Source organism: Vicugna pacos, chromosome 11, assembly GCF_048564905.1.
Source record: "Vicugna pacos chromosome 11, VicPac4, whole genome shotgun sequence".
Lineage (NCBI taxonomy): Eukaryota > Metazoa > Chordata > Mammalia > Artiodactyla > Camelidae > Vicugna > Vicugna pacos.
In genome coordinates, this window is record NC_132997.1 from 39,617,413 (window position 1) to 39,640,356 (window position 22,944).

The window sequence follows — 22,944 nt, forward strand, 5'->3', positions numbered from 1 at the left end:
CGCTCCAGAAAGAAACCCGATACCCATTAAGCAGTCATTGCCTTTTCCTCCTCTCCCCCAGCCCCTGGCAACCACTAACCTGCTTTCTGTGTCTGTGGATTTGCCTACTGTGGGTATTCATATAAATGAAATCATACAATATGTGGTCTTTGAGTCATATATTTTCACTCAACCTGTTTTTGAGGTTCCTCTGTAGTATAGCACAGACCAATGCTTCATTCTTTTCTGTGGCTGAGTAATTCCCACTGTATGGATGTACTACATTTTGTTTATCCCATCACCAGTTGACGAATATGGATTTTTGATTATTTCAGCTTTTCACTTATACGTTCAACTTACTGAGGAATTTCCAAGCTGTTCTCCACAGCAGTTGCACCATTTTATGTTCCTACCAACAATGTACGAGAGTTCCAGTTTCCCCACAGCCTTGCCACCACTTGTCATTTTCCTTAAAAAAATTTTTATAGCCATTCTAGGGAGTGTGAAGTGGTATCTCATTGCAGTTTGGAGTGGTATCTCCCTAATAACTAATGACGTTGAACATATTTTCTTTTCTTTTTTTTTTTTTAAATTTTAACAGAGGTACTGGGGGTTGAACCCAGGACCTCATGCATGCTAAGCAGTGAGGTATACCCACCCCTCAACGTTAAGCATATTTTCATGTGCGTGTTGGCCATTTGAATATCTTCTTGGGAGAAATAGCTATTCAACTCCTTTGCCCATTATAAAATTGGGTTGTCTGTCTTTTTGTTGTTGAGCTGTAAGAGTTCTTTATATATTCTGGATATTAGACCCTATTCCAATATATGGTTTGCAAATAATTTTTTCCATCTCTGAACCTGTTTTTATTTTTCATTGAATGCCTATGTATTCTATGGTTGTGACGTATTGACAGAAATAGTGTCATTTGTGTTTACTTCTCTGGTTATTTAGAAGGATGGTATTTTGGGTCCTTTCCCTCTGCTCCTCCCTTCCCCAAATGGCATTATGACAGAAGGTTTTGTGAAAGAAATGATAGGAAATGATTAATGACAGATGGTGAGGTAGACCAACTGTATAAATGTGGTCCTAGCAAAATGAACTTAGTTGCATTAGTAACTGTAATCAGAAAGCTATTTTTGACCATGATAATGTATTCTAGTTGTGATTTAAAATTATATTTCTGCATTAAATATATGCATATAATCCTGTCCTCTAATATTTCAGGTAATAATTGTTGTTGTATTGTACTCTTGATAGGTACCAGACAGTATTCTGAAGTCTTTTTCATAAATTATCTTCATTACTCTTGTTCATTGCTGTATCCTAAAAAATGAGTACTCACATATTTGTTGAATGGTTAATCTTTCCCAAACCCTTTGAAGTACAAGCTGGTTTTGGAGAGGTTCACTTGCCCAGGGTCACACAGTTGGTAAAGGCTGAAACCCAGATTAGCGCTGAGCTCTGATTGCAGAGTTGTGTTTCTTAACTGTACTGCTTTCTGTGGAGTTCTGCTACTGATCTCTAGACAGGAAGTTCCTAGCAAGAGAAGAATCTAACTCTAGTATCTCAGTTTCTTGCTTCTTTTAAGGGCTAGTTTGTTCACGGGATGTGTTCTTTATGTCCCTTGTTCAATCTGAGGAAGATGTTTTAAAAATATGTCTTTGAAATCCCAAGGTGTATCATATCACTTCCTCAGTATCTGAATTCATCCTAAATTTTACTTATTTCATGTCTCCCCTCTACAGTCCTTTCTATTATTGCTAAGCATCAAAACACTGGTTTTATTTTTCTTTGCCATCTAATTTTTAGTGTTATGCTTCCGGTGTCCAGGTACCATTTTTGGATCATTAAAAAAAAAAAGAAGAAGAAAGATGAGTGATATTTGGCAAGCAATGAATAATGTTCTTTTCATTGGGAACAATTCTCTTATCCTTTCATGAAGAATACATAATTCTTGCTCAGAGCCTGGGTTGATAGCAAGATCTGAGGAAGCAGTAAATGTACACAGAATGATTTAGCTGGGAAAAAAAGAATTCTAATAAAGCATATTATGTTGCCTAAAGACAGAGTGGCACCAATTGGATGCTTCTTTTTTTAAGCTTCAAGATTCCTTTTCTCCCGTAAAAGTACTTTCTTCTTTTATAAAATGAAACAATTATTTTATATTAGATAATTGATTTTAAAATAATTTATAATTTGTAAGCAATCGTATTTGCTCTCTACCATTGTTCTAGAACTGAGGATATAGTGACAAATAAGAAGAATAATGTTTTTGTCCTAGTGAAACCTAAGTTATAGTGTAGAGAAAAAGCTGAAAAACAAGATGTACACATTTCAGGCAGATGTGGGCAGTGCAAGAAAAATAAAGCAGGGGGAGGGTATAGCTCAGTGGTAGAGCACATGCCCAGCATGCACGAGGTCCTGGGTTCAATTCCCAGTGCCTCCATTAAATAAACAAACAAATAAACAAACCTAACTGCCCCCATCCCCAGAAAACAAAAACAAAAAAAGAAAAAGAAAAAACAGCAGGATAGGCACGACGGGAGACTAGGGTCTGGTGAGACTTCAGGTGAGGTGATCAGGGAATGCCTTTTTGGAGAGGTAATATTTGAAGAGAGACCTTAGTTTTACCGTTGGAGTGAGCCATCAAAATCTGAGGAAATAATTCTGCTTCTTCGGATGTACAAAGCCTTCGGATATTGTCATTCTCTCTCTGAAAACCAACAGCAGCCAAATAAGAATCATAATTTTTGAAAACGCATCAGAGAGCTGAGGAACCTTAAATGAACCAAACTCTAGAAAGTAGTGACACCTTCATAGCAGAGAATAAACCCATGGCTGCTCTAGGGGTAGGACAGCCCAGAGAAGAGGAATCTGCCATAAATGGGGGAAAGGAGAAAGCAGCCAGACTTTCAACAGACTGTTAGTGGCCACACGTGGGCTGGTGTGTTGGGCTGGGAGCCTGAGGAGCCCAAGTTCCTCTGGCACCAAAGGGCACGTCTTCTCCCACCCCCAGCTCTTACCCTCAGGTCTTCCTTCACTCAGTGCTCAGGGGTAGCAAGCCCCATGCTTGGGCCAGGGATGTAGAGCTGACAGATTCTACCTGAGGCATGTGAATCGTCCCCATGTGCACCACAACCACCCTTAGAGGGCAGGGGGTCGAGGGAGAGTGAAGGAGCAGAGCAGAAGCGCGAGGGAAACCCACCAGATCTGCTCTGGGCTTTCAGTTATGGGACGCAGGGAGAGCTGGAGATGACGCCCACCCCACACACACTCTCTGCTTTCAATCACCAAGGACAGGACACGGCAGGAGAGGTAAGGGAAACTCCTCAGATTCATTTCAGGCCTTCATGGAACAGAGGGAAGCTGCCCTCCAAAAGGATGGCTGAGGAGAAGGAACAGAGCTGACAGATCAGCTGAGCTGCGGAAAGCAAGGTGTGGAGCTGGAAAGCAAAGACGATCTAGCAAATGAAGAACCTGGCAGTCATGCTTAAAGCAGAAAGACAGCTCCCAGGTTTTGGTTTTGGTTTTGGTTTTGGTTTTGGTTTTTTTTTTCAAAGATAAACTTTATTTTTTGGAATAGTTTTAGATTTATAGAAAACTTGTGAAGATAGTATAGAGAGTTCCCATACACCCCTCACCCAGTTTCCCCTGTTATTAACACATACAGTAGTATCGTATATTTGTTATAACTAATGAGCTAATACTGAGACCCCTTTTTTTTTTTTTGTCAGATAATGTCATTCCTCTCCTTCAAAACCCCTCAGTGACTGCACATCTCAGAGTAAAAGTCAGTTTTTCAGGGGCTACCAGGCCCTTTATGACCAGATTACATTATCCTCTCTGGCCTCACCTCCTCCCTTCCCCTCTGCCTAGATCAGTCAGCTTCAGCCTCAGTAGCCTCCTTCAACTTCCTGAAACCTTGAACTTGTTCTTGCCCCAGGGTCTTTACATTCGCCTTTTCCTCTGCCTGGTGTCCTCTACCCAGGGCGCATGGCTTGCTCCTTCATTTCTTTAAGGTTGAGACATTATTTTTAAACTAAATTCCATACTTTATTCTGTATCTTTTGTCTTTACAGAATATTCCTTTTTTTTGGTTCCAGGATCCCATCCAGGCACCACATTACCTTTAGTTATCATGTCTCTTTAGGCTCCTCTTGACTGAATTTCTCAGAATTCCCCTATTTTGGAGGACTTTGACAGTTTTGAGGAGTATTGTTTAGGTATTTTGTAGAATGTACCTTGATTGGTATTTGTCTCATTTATTTCTCATGATTAGACCAGATTTTGGGTTTGGGGAGGAAGACCACAGAGGTTAAGTACCACTCATCACATCGTATTAAGGGTACATACTGTCATCATGACTTATCAGTATTGCTGTTGACCTTGGTCATCTGGTCAAGGTAATGTTTGTCAGGTTTCTCCACTGTAAGTTATTCTTTTTTTTTTTTTTTCCTTTCCATTCTATGCTCTTTGGAAGGAAGTCTTTTATTTGCAGCCCACACTTAAGGAGTGGGTAATTATACTCTCCCTCCTCAAGGATGGAATATCTATGTAAATTATTTGAAATTCTGTGCAGGTTTGTCTCTTCTCCCTCTTATTTATTCAATCCTTTTTTATTGGTATGAACTCATGGATATTTACTTTATACTTGACATTATAATTCAGTTACTACTTTATTTTATTGGTAAAATTGTTCCAGTTTTGGCCATTGGGAGCTCTTTCAAATTGACTCCTGTGTCTCTATGACATACTGCCATCAATGCGCTTGCATGTTCGTGTGTGTGTGTGTATGTGTGTGTATGAATACTTTCTTACTTTTTGACTCTGCATGGTGCTTCAGGTTCATTTTGTATATTTCCTGCTGCAGCCCTAGAATCAGCCATTTCTCCAAGGAGCCCTAGTTCTTTTTATTGCAGAATGGAAAAACCAAGGTATAGGTGCTAGATGTACTTGTTGCCTCTGGGGTATTGTTGCTTGTAGACCCTCTAAACTGGCAGAGCTAGGAAATATATATGCATATACTAATCTGTATATATATACAGTCTATAAATATATCTATATGTACCCATCTATATCTATATTAAGCTAAACATGGGACCATACTGGTATATTAAAACTTGAATCCATTACCTCATAGATCATCCTAACCTTGCCCCCTGTTTATCTGTAAACTCTTACTCCAATTGTGGGAAACCTGGCTCATGCTATGTGCCATCTGTTTATTTAATTGTTCAGTTCCAGTACACATGTAAAGTACTCCCACAGTTTTGAAACTATGGTGGCTTAGCTGTGAAGCAAAGGCAGATCTCTGGAATCGTCCTTGGGCTCAGATCCCAGACTGTGCTGAAGTGAAAGTCCTGATTCCCACTCTCTAAATATTTTAAGCTAGTGATGAACTGAATCAAACTAGAGCTGCATCAAAGCCCCGACCCAGCTACATTTCAGATGAGATTGACTCAGACCCCATTTTACTGGCCTGACAGCATGGTTATATCTCTTTCTAGAAGTAAAATATTACTTATTTCATTTACTAATGCATTTTTCTACCAAATATGTGTCTTATAATAAACGATATAAAAAAAACAAGAAAAAGCAAGCAAATGTGACCAAATTTCAAAAGCAGAAACAATCAGTAGAGGGAGACGTAGATAAAATCCAGATGGTGGAACTATCAGACAGGGATTTAAAGTTAGCTATGACAAAAAAATGCTAGAGGATCTAATGGTAAAGTTGGACAACATGCATGAAAATATGGGGATTTTTGAGTAGAACCATGGAAACTATACCAAAGAACCAAGTTGAAATTCTAGAAATGAAAAATGCAATATTAGAATTGAAGAATGCATCAGATGGGCTTTACAGCATCCCAGCGTATAAGACGAAAGCATCAGTGAATGTGAATACATGTTGATGGAACATATCCAAATTGGTAAACGGAGAATAAAGAGTAAGGGAGAGGTAGAAAAGAGCTCCTTGATCTGAGGGATAATATGAGTCTAACGTACATGTAACTGGGGTTTCAGAAAGAGAGAAGATGTGGCAGAAAACATATTTGAAGAGACAGCGGTCAAGAACTTCTAAAATTAATGGAAACCATCAACTCACAAATTCAAGAGGTTCAACAAACCCCAGGTAGGTTAAATACAAAACAAAAGAAAAACCTACAAATAAAGAAATCCCAGACCTAAGCACATTGTAATCAAACTGATGAAAACTAAAGAGCAGATCTTACAACAGAAGAATAAAAGACACGTTAACTATATGGGAATAACAATATGAGTCATGCCTAAAATACTCACCAGTTAAACCGAAGACTTGAAGACAGTGGAATGGCATCCATAAAGGTGCTGAAAGGGAACAAAATCTTGTCAGCCTAGAACTCTGTATCCAGCAGAAATCAGCCTATGAAAATAAGACAAAACAGATGTTTTTAGACAGATTAAAAAGTGAAAGAATGTATCTCTAGTAGATATGGACTGTGAATAGTTACCAAAATATGTTCCATGAGCTAAAGACAAAAGAGACCAGATGAAACCTTGGGTCTGCAGAAAAGAATAAAAACCACCAGAAAGGTAAATAACTGTGAACATATAGAGAAAAAAAATTTGGTACCTTCACCTACAATATATTCACACAGACTATTGATTATTTAAAGCAAAAATACTAATATTTGTGGGCCTTACAGCATATATAGAAGTATGGTATAAAACCATGAGACTGCAAAAAGAGGGAAATGGAGTTAGATTGTCTTAAGTTTCATATACAGTGAATTAGTATACTTTTGTTTGAAGGTAGGCTGTAATAACGTCAAGATTCATATTTTAACCTTGAGAGCAACCTCTAAAAAAAACACCATAAAGAGGAATGCAATACAAAGAGCACATCTACTCATGCAGGATTAATGAGTATGAAAATTGCCCTCGTACTGTAAACAGCTAGAAAACAGGATAAAAATACATGAAACAATTATTTTCAGACATTGGACAACACAGGATGGTGATCCTTGACAGAGGGAAAATAAATGACATGAGCCCTACAGGTGCCCTAGCACACTGCATTTAGGCAGTTAAAATTGTAGCATGGGGTAGAGAAACCCAAATAGAGCTCAGGAATGATTAAAGAAGCTAAGGCAACTAGAATTTGTGGGGTAGAAAACCAGAGCAGAGGGTGCTACACAGAAATCTGTAGAATTAAGATATCTCTGGAGATCTATAGAAGGGTCCTTTAGAATTTTTTGTGGAATACCCATCTGCACATGCAAATTATAAGCCTCCACAGTGCTGGGAAAGTCACACTGGAAATCATTAAGTTAAACAATTTCAGGAGCTCACAGAGTGATAGAAGTAGATTGTGTTCCTACTAGGCGTAGTGGAGAGAGTGTTTCATACGTGGGGCTTTGGCTAGAGACCTTGGAGTGGGGTTAAACTAGCCATAACTAAAGACCTCTCTAAATCCACCCCAACAAAGCTGAAAATTAAGCACGTTTTGAAACTATTAGATTGATTGCAAGTAACTCATCTGTGTGCCAAAACTAAGTCAAACACTCTCTAAGAGAATACAGTAAAAACCAACACCCAGCAATTAAAATGTCCCCCATCAAATAGGATTATTAGGTATACAAATAAAACAGGAAAATGAAACATAACCAGGAGAAAACCCAGTCAATTGAAAGAGACCTAAATCAAATATTTCTGATGACAGAATTATCAGACAAAGATGTTAAAACAGCTATTATAAATGTTCTCTGTATGTTGAAGAATGTCTAAGAAAACATCAGTATGATAAGGACAGAAATCAGCAATAGGGAAAAAAGACTCAAACATCTAGAGGTGAAAACTACTATAACCAAAATGAAAAACAAATTCCTCTGAATGGGATTATTAGCAGATTAGACATTGCAGGAGAAAAGATAATTGAACTTAAAGATGTATCAGTAAAACCTACTTAAAATTAAATGCAAAGAGAAAAGAAGACTGGAACAAAATTAACAGAACATCAGTAATCTGTGGAACAATACCAAATTGTCTAATACATATATATAATTGGAGTACCAGGAAAGAGGGACAAGATAGGCAGAAAAATTATTTGGAGAAATTATAGCTAAAAAATTTCCAAATCTGTTGAAAACCACAAGCCCTCAGAGCCAAGAATCTCAGTCAGCCCTGTGTACAATAACCATAAATAAAATCATACCTGGTACATAGTAATTAAATTGCTGAAACTCCATGATAAAAAGAAATTCTTAAAAGCAGCCAGAGGGAAAAATCACATTACTTCAAGAAAAACAAACCTAAGATTAAAGGCTATGCAAGCCAGAAAACAATGGAGCAGTCTCTTCAAAGCACTGTAAGAAAAATAAAAGCTGCCAACCTAGAGTTCTATACTCGGTAACAATTCCTTTAAAAAATAAAGCATTCTTTCAGACTAACAAAGATGAAAGAGTTTATTGTCAGCAGATCTGAGCTATAAAAAATGTTGAAGGAAATTCTTCAGGCAAAAGGAAAATAATACCAGAAGGAAAGTTGAATGTTACATAGAGTTCCAGAAATAGCAACTATGTGAGTATATAGTAAAAATATTTTCCTTATTTTTAATCTCTTTAAAGGGTAACTAATTGTATAAATAAAAAATAGTTGCAGCCATATTTTGGGACTTATAAAGTTGACCCTTGAACAACACAGGTTTGAACTGTGTGGGTCTACTTATAAACAGATTCCTTTTCAATAAATATATCCTCCAATACTACACAATCCAAGATTGGTTGAATTTGTGGATGCAGAGGTTCAACTATAAAGTTATATTTGGATTTTTGACTGCATGGAGGATGGGGCCCCTAACCCTTGAGTTGTTCAAGGGTCAACCGTATAAGTAAACATGTATGAAAAAATAGGACAAAGAATGGGGGAGGAAAATGGAAGAATGCTGTTGTAAGGTTCTTAGGCTAGGATAAGTGGTACAGTCATCCCTTGGTGTCCATGGGGAGTGGTTCCAAGACTTTCCATTGACATTAAAGTCCTCAGATGCCCAAATCCCTTATGTAAAACAGCATAGTATTTGTATGTAACCTACAGCATAGTATTTGTATGTAACCTCCTGTACATTTTAAATCATCTCTAGATTACTTATATACCTACGACAATGTAAATGCTATGTAAATTGTTGCTAGTACATGACAAATTCAAGTTTTGCTTTCTGGAACTTTCTGGAATTTTTTTTTTGAATATTTTTGACCCACAGTTGGTTGAATCTGCAGATATGAAACCCACAGATTTGAAGACTGTGTAATGTTAAGGATGTAAATTGAAAATCTTACAGCAATGGCTAAAAAATAGTACAAAGTCAAAACGATGCAAATAGTAATGCAGTCGAAGCAGTGTTTGGAGGGAAACACTGGATTAAATTCTAATATTTGATGGAAGGAAGGCCTTAAATCAGTGGTCTAAACCAGACATCAGCAAACTTCAGCTTGTAGGCCAAATCCAGACCATCACTTGTTCTTGTGTGGCTTGTGACCTGAGAGTGGTTTTTATGTAATAAAATGTCTGAAAAAGACTCAAAAGGAGACTCATATTTTGTGACATGTGAAAATAATAGGAAATTCAAATTTGGTGACCATAAAGTTTTATTGGAACATAGCTATGCTCATTTGTTTATATATTGTCCGTGGCTGCATTCCTGCTATATCTGCAGTATTTATGACAGACTGTATGGCCTGCAAAACCTAAGATATTTAGTTTCTGACCTGTTATAGAAAACATTTACCAACCTCAGCTATGGATCCTAAAAATTTTAAAATAGTAATATGGGTCTATATTTCTCTTTCACTATTTTTATTCAGCATTGAAATAGTGGCCCTAGAAAGTATGATAAGCCAAGAAAAAGAAAATAATTAAGCATAAAAATTAAAAAAGAATCAAAACTATTATTTACATATGACATGATTATGTACATGTAAAACTCAGTGGAATCTACAGAAAACAATTTTAATAAGTGGATTTAGCAAAGTCAGTATATAAAAATCATTTGTAGTTCTCTGTGTTAGCAATGAACAATTTGAAAACTGAAATAAAAACTATTATTTCTCATAGAATGATAAAACCAGATGCCTATGAATAAATCTCACTAAGCATAGGTTCTCAACACTGAAAGGTAGAACACATTGCTAATGTAAGTTAAAAAAATTAAAAACTAGATAAGTGGTGGCATCCCATATTCATGGATTGGAAGACTCAACATAGTTAAGATGAAATTCTCCTGTAGATTCAATTCAGTCTTCATTAACTTCCTAGGAGGCTTTATTTGAAGAAATAGATAAGCAGATTCTATAAACTTATCGAAATGTAAAGGACTAAGAATAGCCAAAATAATTTTGAAGAAGACAGAGTTGGAGGCCTTTCATTTCCTGATGTCAGGGTTTTCCACAAGGCTCAAGTAATCAAGACAGTGTGGTGTTGGCATAAGGATAGGCATATATATCAATGATACATAATAGAGATCTCAGAAATAGACTCATATGTTTTCCCACCAAAGTGCCAAGTCAGTCCAATGGGAGAAAGACAAATACTGCTCCAACTTGATATCTAGATAGAAACTCACTCCATACACAGAAACTGATTTGCAATGGAGCACATATCTAAAATGCAAAAGCAAAAAGTGTGTAACTTCTGTGTTGTCTCTCACTTCATAACAAATTCCCCAATATTTTATGGCTTACAGCAACAAGTATTTATTACATTAGAGTCACTCTGTGTCAGGAACTCAGCAGGAATTTAGCTAGGTAATTCTCACACAGAGCCTCTCATGAGGTTGTAGTCAAGATGTTAGCAAGAGTGCAATAATCTGAAGGCTAGACCGGGGCTGGAAAATCCTCTTCTAAGATGACTTGTTTCCCATGGCTGTTGGCAAGAGGCTCAGTTCTTCACCACATGAGCCTATCCATAGGACTGTTTGAATGCCCTCATAACATGGCAGCTGGCTTCCCCCAGAGTGAGTGATCAAAGAGTTATGACAAGGAGGAAGTGGCATTGCCTTTTATGACAAAGTTTTGGGAGTCTCATACCATCACTTCCACCATATTCTACTCATTACTCTAACCCACATTTAAGAGTAGAGAAATCAAGCCTCATCTCTTGAAGGAGGAGTGTCAGTGAATTTGTGAACATATTTTAAAAATGTTTAAGTTTCTAGAGAAGGAAAAAAGGAGACTATCCTTTTGACCTTGGAGTATTCAAATATTTCTTGAATAAGATCTGAAAAGAAAAAAGATACATAAAAGAAAAAAATGGATGCATTGGAGCTCTTTTAAATTAACACTGCTATCCTTTAAAAGGTAGTGCTAAGAAAAAGAATAGGTAGATCTAGAGTAGGGAAAAAATATTTCCAGCCTATTTATTTGTCAGAAGACTTATACGTAGGGTATGTAAAGAGCTGCAGTAACCCAATAGCAAAATGAGGAAAAGAAGAATAACCTAGCAGCAAAATGAGGAAAAGAACAGACTTCCCCAAAGAGGATACTGATGGCCCGTAAGCACTTGCAGAGGAACTCAACACCCCTTAGTCAACAGGGAAATAATGCAGAGTCAGCTCACACTGAGATACCATTTCACACCCTCTACAATGGCTGACAAGAGAAAGGCTGAAGATACTAAAAGTTGGGCATGACCTGATGCAGTTGGAACTCATCCATTGCCGGTGGGTGTGCAAAATGGTACCGCTACTTTGGAGAACTGTTTGGTGTTTCTTGATGACGTTAAACACATATCCACCCTATGATTGGGCAGTGCTACTCCTACATGTTTAGTGAAGGGAAGTGAAAACATATGTCCACAAAATCGTGAATTCAAGAATGTTCATAGCAGTCTTATTCATCATAGCCCCAAACTGGAAACAACCGAAATGCCCATGTACAGGAAAATGGATAAACAAATTGCGGTGCATTCACAGTACCCGACAACTGATACAACCCAAAATCACCGGGAATCGCAAGACCATTGTGTGAAGTGAAAGAAACCAGACACAAATGAGCGTATCCTATATGATTTATATGAAGCCCAACAGAAGACACGCTGTTCTGTAGTGATAGAACTCAGAAAGTAATTGTTGGCTGGAGAGGGAAGGAAGCAATTTAGGAAAGGACATGAAAGAACTTCCTGAGGTTCATGCAGATGTTCTGTGTTTTGTTTCGGGTGATGGTTATGTGGGTGTAAACCATTGTCAATAGTTATCAAACAGCACTCTCAAAATCTATGCCTATTGTTGAATGTTTAATTATACTTCAGATTTTAAAAGTAGTAAACAAGAGTCTAGGGAAGAATGATGAATGCCGAGGGAACAGCTAGTGACCTGGGTGCTGAGGTATGACTTTGGGATATTAAAGGTGGAAGGAAGAAAGTGGTTTAGGTCAGGTGGGTAGCTCCCTCATCTGTGATTTGTTACATTTACTCTCTATTTTAACTTGCTAAGCAACAGCTTTTTACATTTGAATATTTAATTTCTTGGAAGCTTATCATTCCATTGCCAGATGATTAGAGAGAGAGAGAGAATTTGTCAGATATGAAGAAAAGGATTAAAAGAAAGATGTCTTCTTGAAAGCCATTTATTATTCACTTCATTATTAAGTTTACAGTGAACTTAAATTCCACTTAAAGTGGAATTCTTTGATAATGAAGCTCATTTGAAGTTCTATTTTCTTAGCTCTCTAGATAAGCCAGTGCTTTGTGAGTAATATTTCATATGACTCAATTGCAGGGTTCCTACCTGAATTCTAGCTCCACAGTTGTGCACAGACCAAAACCCAGAGAGGCAGTAAGGTTATATTGGTTAAGATCTTAGACTCTGCAGTTTGCTTTCCTGCATTCCAGTCTTGGCTCCACTGCCTGCAGGCTGTGTGACCTGGGGCAAGTCCCTCCAGCTCCTGTAAACCTGTTTTCTGAGGGGCAAGAGGATAAAAAGGGAAATCAGGTTATTGCAAATAATCAAGATGATGGTGCTGTCATCTAGGGCAGTAGCAGGTGAAGGTGGAGAAAAGTGATGAAATTCTGAATGAATTTAAAGGTAGGGCTCAAAGGATTTGATGACATATTGGAAGTATGAAGAAAAGAGCAGTGAGGACACCATGGATTTTGGCTTGAGGAACTGGGAGAAGGGAGCTGCCGTTTGCTGAGATGAGTATGACTTTTTACAAAGGAATGTCAGGGCTTAAGTTGCAAAGCTTTTTTTTTTTTTTCTTCATTTTGTTTTTCATCTTTTTTTGGAGGGTGGGCAGAGATGAGAGCAAGCACAGGGGTTGGCAGGCAGACCCCTGGGACCCATGCTATGCTTATGAGATCATGATTACTCGTGATAAAGTTCAGTCCTTTTGATAGTACATGGTCTGAGGGAGGAGGGAGTGAAGTGTGATATTTTAGGATTTCTCCTTCAACTTTCTTTAGAAAGGGTGAGTCTTGGACAAGTTGACATCTTACTGTCTGAGACATTTTCTAGGAATACTGGACCTAGAACCTGAAGCCAGGTTCTTTTCTCCCGTTGGTTGACAAACAGGTTAATTCTCTTTTTCTCCCTCATTTAATTCTTAAATGTATGACATTCTTAAATGCATATTATAATTTTTAGGTACTATTTAACCTTATTTCTATTAGTTTTTTGTTATTTAAAATTTTTTTTGCAGGAAAACTGAACAGAATGTTTCCCTTTACTTCTTAAGTTGTTCCTATTTTTATAATGTTTCTGACAATGCATTAAGAGGCACGCTTCGCTAATAGGACATTTATTCATGTGTTTATTTGGTTCTTAACTTGATCACTATGTAATTTGTCTCTAAACAAAGACATTTTTAAGACTAAAAAAGGAAACTGACAAAACAGAACGCCAAGATCGCATGCTTAAACTAGGACTGGACTGGGCAGATAAGAACGTCTGGTCACCCTGTTCTTAAAAAGGCAGAACAGAAGCTAGATTAAGATTCACTTCCTGGTGAAATACTTTACTGGGAGAACACAAGTGCCTGGAATAGGGGATGGGAGGGAGAAACCCCTACTGTAGCGCAGGCAGGACTAATCTTAGGGCACCTCAGGTGGTGATGAGAACATGATTACAAATCTCTCACTTGAAAACCAGAGACTATTGCAAAGGAAATCGGAGCTTATACAAGGAAATTTAAGAAACCAGTTGTCTGCTTACAGGTTTGTTTTAGCAGCTATTATTTTATCTTATTTTTTAGGGAAGGAAGTAATTAGGTTTATTTATTTACTTATTGTCTAAGTGGAGGTACTGGAGATTGAACCCAGGACCTTGTGCATGCTAGGCAGGCACTCTACCACAGAGCTATACCCTCCCATAGCTATTGTTTTAGATACAAGAATGAGTAGTAGCTTTAAACTTCATATATATTTTTGTTTTTAAGGGACAAATAATGTATCTTATATCCTTTCATAAGCCACATAAAGTGTGGCAAGTTCTGTCATTTCAAGTAGGAAATTCAGACACTAGCATTTAGTCACTATTGGTTATTCTTCAGAGGAAAGAGTTTAGCATAAATATACATAGTAAGTGGGTTATTAATACTCAGTGTTATTTCCTCGCACAGCAAACTAATATAAATTGGACTGATTAAATGAAGTTAAAAAGAATAGAAAGAACCGTTTATTTCTTTTTTAGCACCATTTGTATCAGTCGCTAAGGAGAATGCATAGAAACTGTAGAAAATGGTCTCTAACTTCAACATAAAGAGTAAATGGAATACTGGGTTTTTTAAAACATAAAACCCTTCCATATATAATTTTCGATTGTCTCCTTGTTTTCCATATCAGTATATTAAGGAAAAATGTCTTGTAATAGTACATATCTTTGTGACTTTAAGTGGCCAAATAGCTTGCCTTTGTAAGGATGTGCCATAATTTATTTAACAGACCTCAGTCAGTGCACGTTTCCTCACTTTCCTAACATTTTACATGATACTGCTGTGAAGATCCTTGTAGCTAAGTCTGTGAGTGTGTGTACAGTGTTTTCCCCTTTAGGTTAAAACTAGAAGTATAATTATGGGGCCAAAGGGATACAGAATTTTAAGACTTCGGACGTACATTGCCATATTGCCCTCCAGAAAGATTTTACTTGTTTAAACTCTTGTGAATGTAAGTTATTTCTCTGCACCCTTGTACCTTTTTAATGCGTCTTTGCTAGTTTGATAGGTGGAAATGTTTTCTCATTAACTTATAAATTTTTCTTTCATTTTATTAGGAGGATGAATGCTTTCTTTGTTTTTTTAACCATGTGTTTTTTTTTCTGTGATAAAACCTGGTTCTCTTCTTAACCCATTTTTCTATCACTTTGTATGTCAGTATGTGCACATACATGCTTGCATACTCCTCAGATATTATGGATTTTAATCCAAATGTAATTTAAGATTCACTATTTTTTCAATTTGGAAATAACTAGGGACATACAAATAAGATATCAGTGAATTAGCTCTGTACCCTCACTAAATAAAATTACTTTTTAAGATGCTAATAACAAAGTTATGGTAAGACTGGAACTCTCACCCATTATGAACTATCCAGTTCTTTTGCAAACACCATGATAATAAATATTAAGAGCCATAATATGTACATATCTTTGACCCAGTAATGCCATACTTGGGAATTTAACCCAAGAAAAGAATCGAAAAGTAATGTTAAATTTCTCAAATTATTTATTGCAGCAATGGCTATAATAGTGACAAGTTAGAAACAAATTAATGAATTAGAGAGTAATGATGAACTGAATCAGATTGATCATGAAAATACTAAGCTAGCATTAAAGATGATTAGGAAGTTACAGATGAACATAAAAGAGTGGCCATATATGGATTGAAGCAGAATACAAAATTATTTCAATTTTATGGTTACATCTGTGTAAATATACCCGTTAAAAACAGAACCTTGGAATACAATGGGCTGGTTTTCATTTGTGTCACTAAGTATGTATGTGTAGAGTTTCGGAGGCTTTATCTCACAGCAACACTGTTAAGATCGAGACTGATGCCATTCTCATTAACAGATAAGGAAATAATTCTCACTGGACATATAAAGAAATTTATTTTTTCTTATGGGTGTTTTTAGATATATACAGAAATACAAAGAATAGTAAAATGAACCCCATGTAACTACCACCTAGCGCCAACAGTTTCAAGTTGACATTTTTAGTAAGTTGCAGAGTAGGGTTTTAACCCATATCTATCTTACTCCAAAACCCATGCATTTAATTACAATCCTATGCTCTCTCTTCATTTTGTCATCTGATGTTGAATAACTTCATGATGCTCATATTTTTGATAAAATAGACATGGGAAGGCATTATAGCACTGAGTTCTTAGGTTTGTAGTAAGATGGAGAAAGCACTCTCTTTTAACCATGTGTGTTTTGTAACAAGCACTTTTGGTTGCCGTGTTCTGCAAAGACAAAACCTGCTGATACAGGTCATCCTGTTTTTTAATAAATCTTTGACCCATTCATCAGACTCTGACCACTCTAAAGATAAAGGACTGTGGTTACATTGGGCTTTCTGACTGAAGTGGCCTTCTGCAGATTGAGAAATTGTGTAATTATTAACTACAGTAATGGATATGTACTTGCAAGTTTCATCTGGTATCTTAATGAGCTTTAACCCTCTGAGTACACCCCAAACACATCCCAGAATCGTTGGAATGTATCAGTGCTCACGACTTAACTCTTCAGTCTGTGTATTTTTACTACGATAAATATTTTGTTACCCTCTGCCCTCACCACATCCCATCCCCCTACTCACAGACTCGCAACTCCTATAAATCAGAGGATTTAGTAGCAGCAGCCTTAGATATAAAGACATTTTAAAAAAAATTATTCTTTTTTTGAATTAACAGAACCATACTTTCTAGTCAGTGTTTTGGGGGTGGAAGGGGAGTCACACACTTACAGGGGTCTACATTTAGACAAATAAGTGAAGGTATACTGAATTAATTGTTATCTACAAATTACCTTGTGTTTTATAGAACTTTGATTTGTTTCAGATGTCTCTCATCCTGGGAGATCTTCTCAGAACTCGCAAGACTGCTTTGCGTCACCTCTGCGCTTCAGCGACTTCCCCTGCCTGGTGGGAAAGTAGAGCTCTGAATCTTGGGGCTGTGAGGCCTGGTGGCCTCATAACCTTAACCCATACCAAATTCGAATCCAAGGACTATGTGATATAGTCTGGATATAGGGTCGTTAAGTCAGATTTTCACTTCAAGAGCAATAGGGAGCTGCATTCTGTATCTTGTGGTAGCCTTTTAATGGGGAAGGATGTGAAAGCCAATATATGTGTGACTGGGACATTTGCTGTGCATCAGAGAGCGACACATTGTAACTGACTATACGTCAATAAAAAAAAAAAAAAAGAACAGGCTGAATAGAACATTGCTTTTTTTAACTGAGGTATAGTTGACGTATAATATTGTATACGTTTAAAGCGTCCAACGTAGTGATTTCAAAGGTTATATTCCATTTATAGTTATTATAAAATATTGGCTGTCTTCCCTATGTTGTATCCTTGTAGCTTATTTATTTTGTATAAAGTAATTTATACCTCTTAATTCCCTACCCTTATCTTGCCCTTCCCCTTTCTCTCTTTCCTCTGGTAACCACTAGTTTGTTCTCTATATCTCTGAGTCTGTTTCTTTTTTGTTATAGTCACTAGTTTGTTGTATCTTTTAGGTTCCATATATAAATGGTATCACATGATATTTGTCCTTCTCTGTCTGATTTATTTCACTTCGTATAATACCCAAGTTCATCTATGTTGTTGCATATGGCAAAATTTCATTCTTTTTTATGGCTGTATTCCATTGTGTGTGTGCCTGTGTGTGTGTGTGTGTGTGTGTGTGTACACCACATCTTCTTTAGCCATTCATCTGCTGATGGACACATAGATTGCTTCCATATCTTGGCTATTGTAAATAATGCTGCTATGAACATTGGGGTGCACGTATCTTTTCGAATTAGTGTTTTAAGTTTTTTGAATGTACATCTATCTAGGAGTGGGATTGCTGGGTCATATCATAGTTCAATTTTTAGACTTTTGAGAAACCTCCATAAGAACTTTGCTTTTTTTTAACCTACTGTGTCTGTGTCAAATATAGTGATATTAGAAGTGTAAGTCTGATGTTAGGGAGAATAGTTGGTTCAATATAGATCAGTAAAGCATCACTGGATATTTGGTAGTTAAATGAATATGATTAGAGAGAATTCTGCAGCATTTTATGGAATGAAAAGAGGAGACGGCCCAAGGAGAATGAGAAGAATCGGAGAGGGTAGAACTAGTTAGGAAAGAGTAGTGTTACAGAAACTAAGGAACGAGTTTCACAATTGAAGTGGTGAATTACTGTGGGTACTTACTTGACAATTTGGACTTCACTGTTGTCTTAACAGAGATAGCAAATAGAAGTCAGATTGCAGGACGTTAGGAGAAGATGTTAAGTGAGGACACAGAAGCAGTGAGTGTCTTACACTCTCTTTAAACGTTTGGGAGATTACCTATATAGCAGCTCTGCCCCTTGGGTAAGGCAGCTAAAGCCGCTTTACTGGCTCCTGTGTTGGGGTAGGGGAGGAGATGTCTTGGGGGCTATATTATACTCCTTTTTTCCCCTGAATATTATTTATATTCCAATTCAAAATTTTGTCACAAACTGTAGTCCAAAGAGCCTATGAAAAATGCAGGTAATGGGCAGTCCTACTTAGGTTGAGTTGCCCCAGGCGTCTCCCTTCTAGGGACACTGCATTTATTCCTGTGGTAGCTCAATATCACTGTTTCACAGCTGCCATCGTAGCTTTCCCATTAGACTGTAAGCTCCTTAAAGCTCTTTGATATTGTTGGTGAATTCCCAGGACTCAGCCTAACGCCTGGCACATACTGTTGAGTATTTGTCACGTGACCGATTGAATGAATAAATCAATAGCTTTCCGGGGTTTTTTAAGCACAAAAGAATTCTAGTTTGATGGTCTCAAAGAATCAAAAAAGTAGAATATTTCAGGAAAGAGGAATTGGTAAACGGTTTCAAATGGCCGTAAGATAAGGGTTGAAAACTGACCTTTGGATTTGGCTATGAGAGGTCATTGGTTTCCATAGTAAAAAGCATTATAGCAAAATGATTGGCTTAAGAGCCATATTTAAATGGGCTGAAGAATAAATGGGAAGTGAGAACAAAAACTACATGGAAGTGTTTTGTTTTGTTCTGTTTTGTTTTTATAGATTTGAGGCTAAAGTGAAGAAACCAATGTAGAGAAACTCAAAGATCCGAGAGAGAGTTTTTTAGCATAGTAATTTTATGCATTTGATTTGAGTATATCTAAGTGTTCCTAGCTACCTGTGGGGATAATATAATTTCTGCCTTTTCCACTTGGTTTTGAACTTGAACATTTTTGCTGTGCTATTTGGTGTCTCCTAGTGGCCAATTTAATAATAACATATAAATAGTAAACCAGTTAGATCTAATATACCAGTTATTCCCTATGCAGATTATTCTTTCTATAAGAATTGGATTAGGATGGAAAAAGTGGTTATAGTACTTAGTGGTGCTTAGACCCCTTTGTTTTGTTATGGGTCAAGACTTGACACCTAAACTTGCTATAATTTTGTTTCCTCAGTAATAGTTCACTGTTACGGACTGTTTGAAAATAGCAGTGTATCTTTGTTTTAGCTGCTAATATGTTACAGCCACCATCATTGTTCTCAGCTCTTATTCTGCAGTGTTAGATTTAGGTCTACTGTTCAGTCTCGATTGGAACATCATATTCAGTTTGAAGACTGTGAAAGAAAACCATGAATTACCAAAAAAAAGATTTGATTATTATGAGAATAATAGACATTCATTATTGATCACAATGCAACTCTTCAAATATAGAAATCTTAAAAAATTATCCTTAATCTTCTTAATGTTTTGCTTTTTAGGATTTTTTTTAATGTTATAAAATATTTCTGAACAGTACAAGGAACACCTCTGTAACCACATCTTGTTAAAACGGTAAAACACGTTTGGTACAGTTGAAGCCCTTTACATGCACTTTACCTATCACACCCCGACTCCTCCCTCCCGAAGGTGACCACAATCCCGAATTTGGTGGCTTATTCTCAGGCATATTTTAAAGCTCAGTATAATGATATCATAAGTTACATACTCATCAATTTGCTTCTTTTATTTAAAATTATGTTTGTAAGATATAGCCATGTTGACATGTGACTCTTGGTCATTTATTTTCCTGCCATGTAGCAGTCTTTCTCTGAATATTTCATGATTTATCTCCTTTGGTTTTGTTTTTGTTTGTTTGGTTTGGGTTTTTTTTGGGGGGGGATGGTGGTTAATTAGGTTTATTTGTTTATTTTTAATGGAGGTACTGGGGATTGAACCCAGGACCTCATGCATGCTAGGCATGCACTCTACCACTGAGCTATACCCTCCCCCACCATGATTTATCTCCTTTTCATGGACTTTTAGGTTCTCCTTTTTTTTGTTTATGAAGTCTCCCATGATCATTCTTGTACATGTTTTCTTGTATAGATATGTACAAGAGTTCTCTAGGGCAGAAACTTGGAAGTGGAATTATTGGGTTCTGTGGGATGTGCATTCTCACCTTTACCAAATTGTTCCTCAGAGCTGTGTGTGAGTTCCCCAATCTTGGGTATTATTAGACTGCTTCAATCTTTCCCCTGTCCTGTGAGTATGAAACAAAATTTCTTAAACACAACAGAAAAGACTTGTGCTATGGGATATTTTAAACATGTACAAAAGCAGAGTGATTAGAGAAGTAAACCTATGTGTTCCATCAACCTGCCTGGACCACCATCAACATACTGCCCATCTTGCTTCGTCTGTAACCTCACTCCCTCTCCCCTCCTAGTGTTCTAAAGAAACCTGAGGTGTCACGCCATTTTATATACAAACACTCATTTTGCATCACCAGCACATAACTCTTTCATACATAGCCTCATTAACATGTTCCCACTAAAAAAAAAAACCCTGGTAATCCCTTAATACTCTAAAATATCAGTCAAAGTTGCAATTTTTCTAGTTGTCTTACAGTATTTTTACATTTGTGTCTTCAAATCAAGATCTAAATATGGTCCATACATTGTAATTGGTCTCAATCTATAGATTATATGTGTGTGTATGTGTGTGTGTGTGTGTGTATATATATATATATATATATATATATATATATATACACTTAATTGCCTCCCCTCTCCCGAAAAAAAGAATTAAAAAAATACAGATTCTCTCTGCTCTCCCTTAAAATATCTACCTTGTGCTGTTGGTAGCCATTAATGAGCATTGCCTAGAAAATCTACTAATTCATTAGGACTTGCAAAACGGTACTCTTCTAGCATTCTTGTAGCTCTTGTTATTTATTAGCAGAATACGTCTATAAAGAAAGATTTGTTCTCATTTAACAGTTGGCCATCTTGAGATCCAGTTAGTAAAGAAAGACAGGATGCATTTTCTTTCCTTTTATTCACCGACTTTTAAGACAGTTATTTTAGTCACCCAATATCCTCCTGAGGTGGTCACTGAATTGATTTTAGTTGTCTTTATAAGTTTATAAAGACTTAAACATGTTTGGTGTGTTCCAAACCATTACAGTAATTGCCCCTATTGATGCTCAGATTGCCCAGCTCTGACCAGTGGGAGGCTCTGTAAGTTGGCTCCTAAGTTCTTTTGATGCAGTCCTACTAGTCTTTGACAATTTTCTTGTTTTCTGGTATGATGAGCTGTTTCAGTTTCATTTTGTACATTTCCTGCCCGAAACCTCGCATCAGCCATTTCTCTAAGGAGTCCTGGTCTCATAGCTACCCTCTGCCTAACACATACAAAAATTCCAGTCTCTCATAAGGAAAGGAAATGTTCATCATAATGTTGTTTACATAGACAGTCTAGGCACAGCAAGCCATTTTTATCGAGGAATGGTGGGAACCCTCCTGAAATCTGAATTCACAAATGCCAGCCAAGGGCCCACCTTACAGGCTGGCCTTTTAAGAACAACAATCTCAGGCCTGCTACGTTAACTCTTTTCTGCACCGGTGCTTATTAGACATTTTGTGGAGATGAGGAGTAAGTAGAAAGAAAGTTGGATAAGGGGTCAGGAGTTCAGAGGAGAGGATGTCATGGAGATATACACCTGGTCGTCATTAGTGTGGAGAAGGTATTTAGATCCAGAGACTGAATGAAATTCACCTAGGGGGTGAGTACAGAGAGCGATCCAAGTACCAGGCCCTTGAGCAAGAAGTTCAGGAGATGAGGAGCTGCAAAGAAGACTAAGAAGGAGCTCCCGGGGAGGTCATGTGAGGTGGAATGAGAATCAGGAGAATGTGGTATCCCTAAAGCCAGATGAAAAGAAGAGGGGAGTGATTGGTGGTATCCGATCCTGCTGACAGTCTGAGTAAGTTGACTGGTGCCAATGCAGAGGTTACTGGGGACCCTGTAATACTGTTTCAGTGGACTGGTTTGGACCAGTGCTTGACTGGAGTGGGTTTAGGAGAGGATGGGAGCAGAGGGAGTATAGGCAGTTCTTTCAAAGAATTTTGCTGCAAAAGGGAGCAGAAAAAATGGTGCGATAAGAGGAGGAGTGTAGGAGCTGAGGAATAACAGCATGAGGGAAATAACTGCATGTTTGTATGTTGATGGAGATGCTCAGAGAGAAAAATCAACGACGTAGAAGGAAAGGGAAGAATTGTTGTAGCCGGGCTGGGGATGAGGGTATAAGATCTGACGTCTAAGTGAGGAAGAGATGGCCTTGCTTAGAAGCCTGGACTTGCTGTGAAGTTCATCCATAGTAATAGGAAGGTGGGCAAAAGTATTTGGGTACAATAGAGGTGGGTAGATAAGTTGCTGAGAACTTGTAAATGGAAACAGCACGGTCACCAGTGACACTTGAGGATTGGGGAGGAGATGCTGGGGATTTAAAGAGTGAAAAAGTAGAG

General features: G+C 37.4%; 1 protein-coding gene and 1 non-coding gene across 2 annotated transcripts in view; one reads left to right on the plus strand and one right to left on the minus strand.

Annotated features, from left to right (window-relative positions):
* The window catches only part of SHLD2 (shieldin complex subunit 2), a 77,833-nt gene that overhangs the window by 24,789 nt on the left and 30,100 nt on the right, over positions 1-22,944 (plus strand). The window lies entirely within an intron of this gene.
* On the minus strand, positions 20,356-20,428 carry TRNAA-AGC (transfer RNA alanine (anticodon AGC)). The gene has a single exon. It is a non-coding gene; the product is annotated as a tRNA-Ala (tRNA).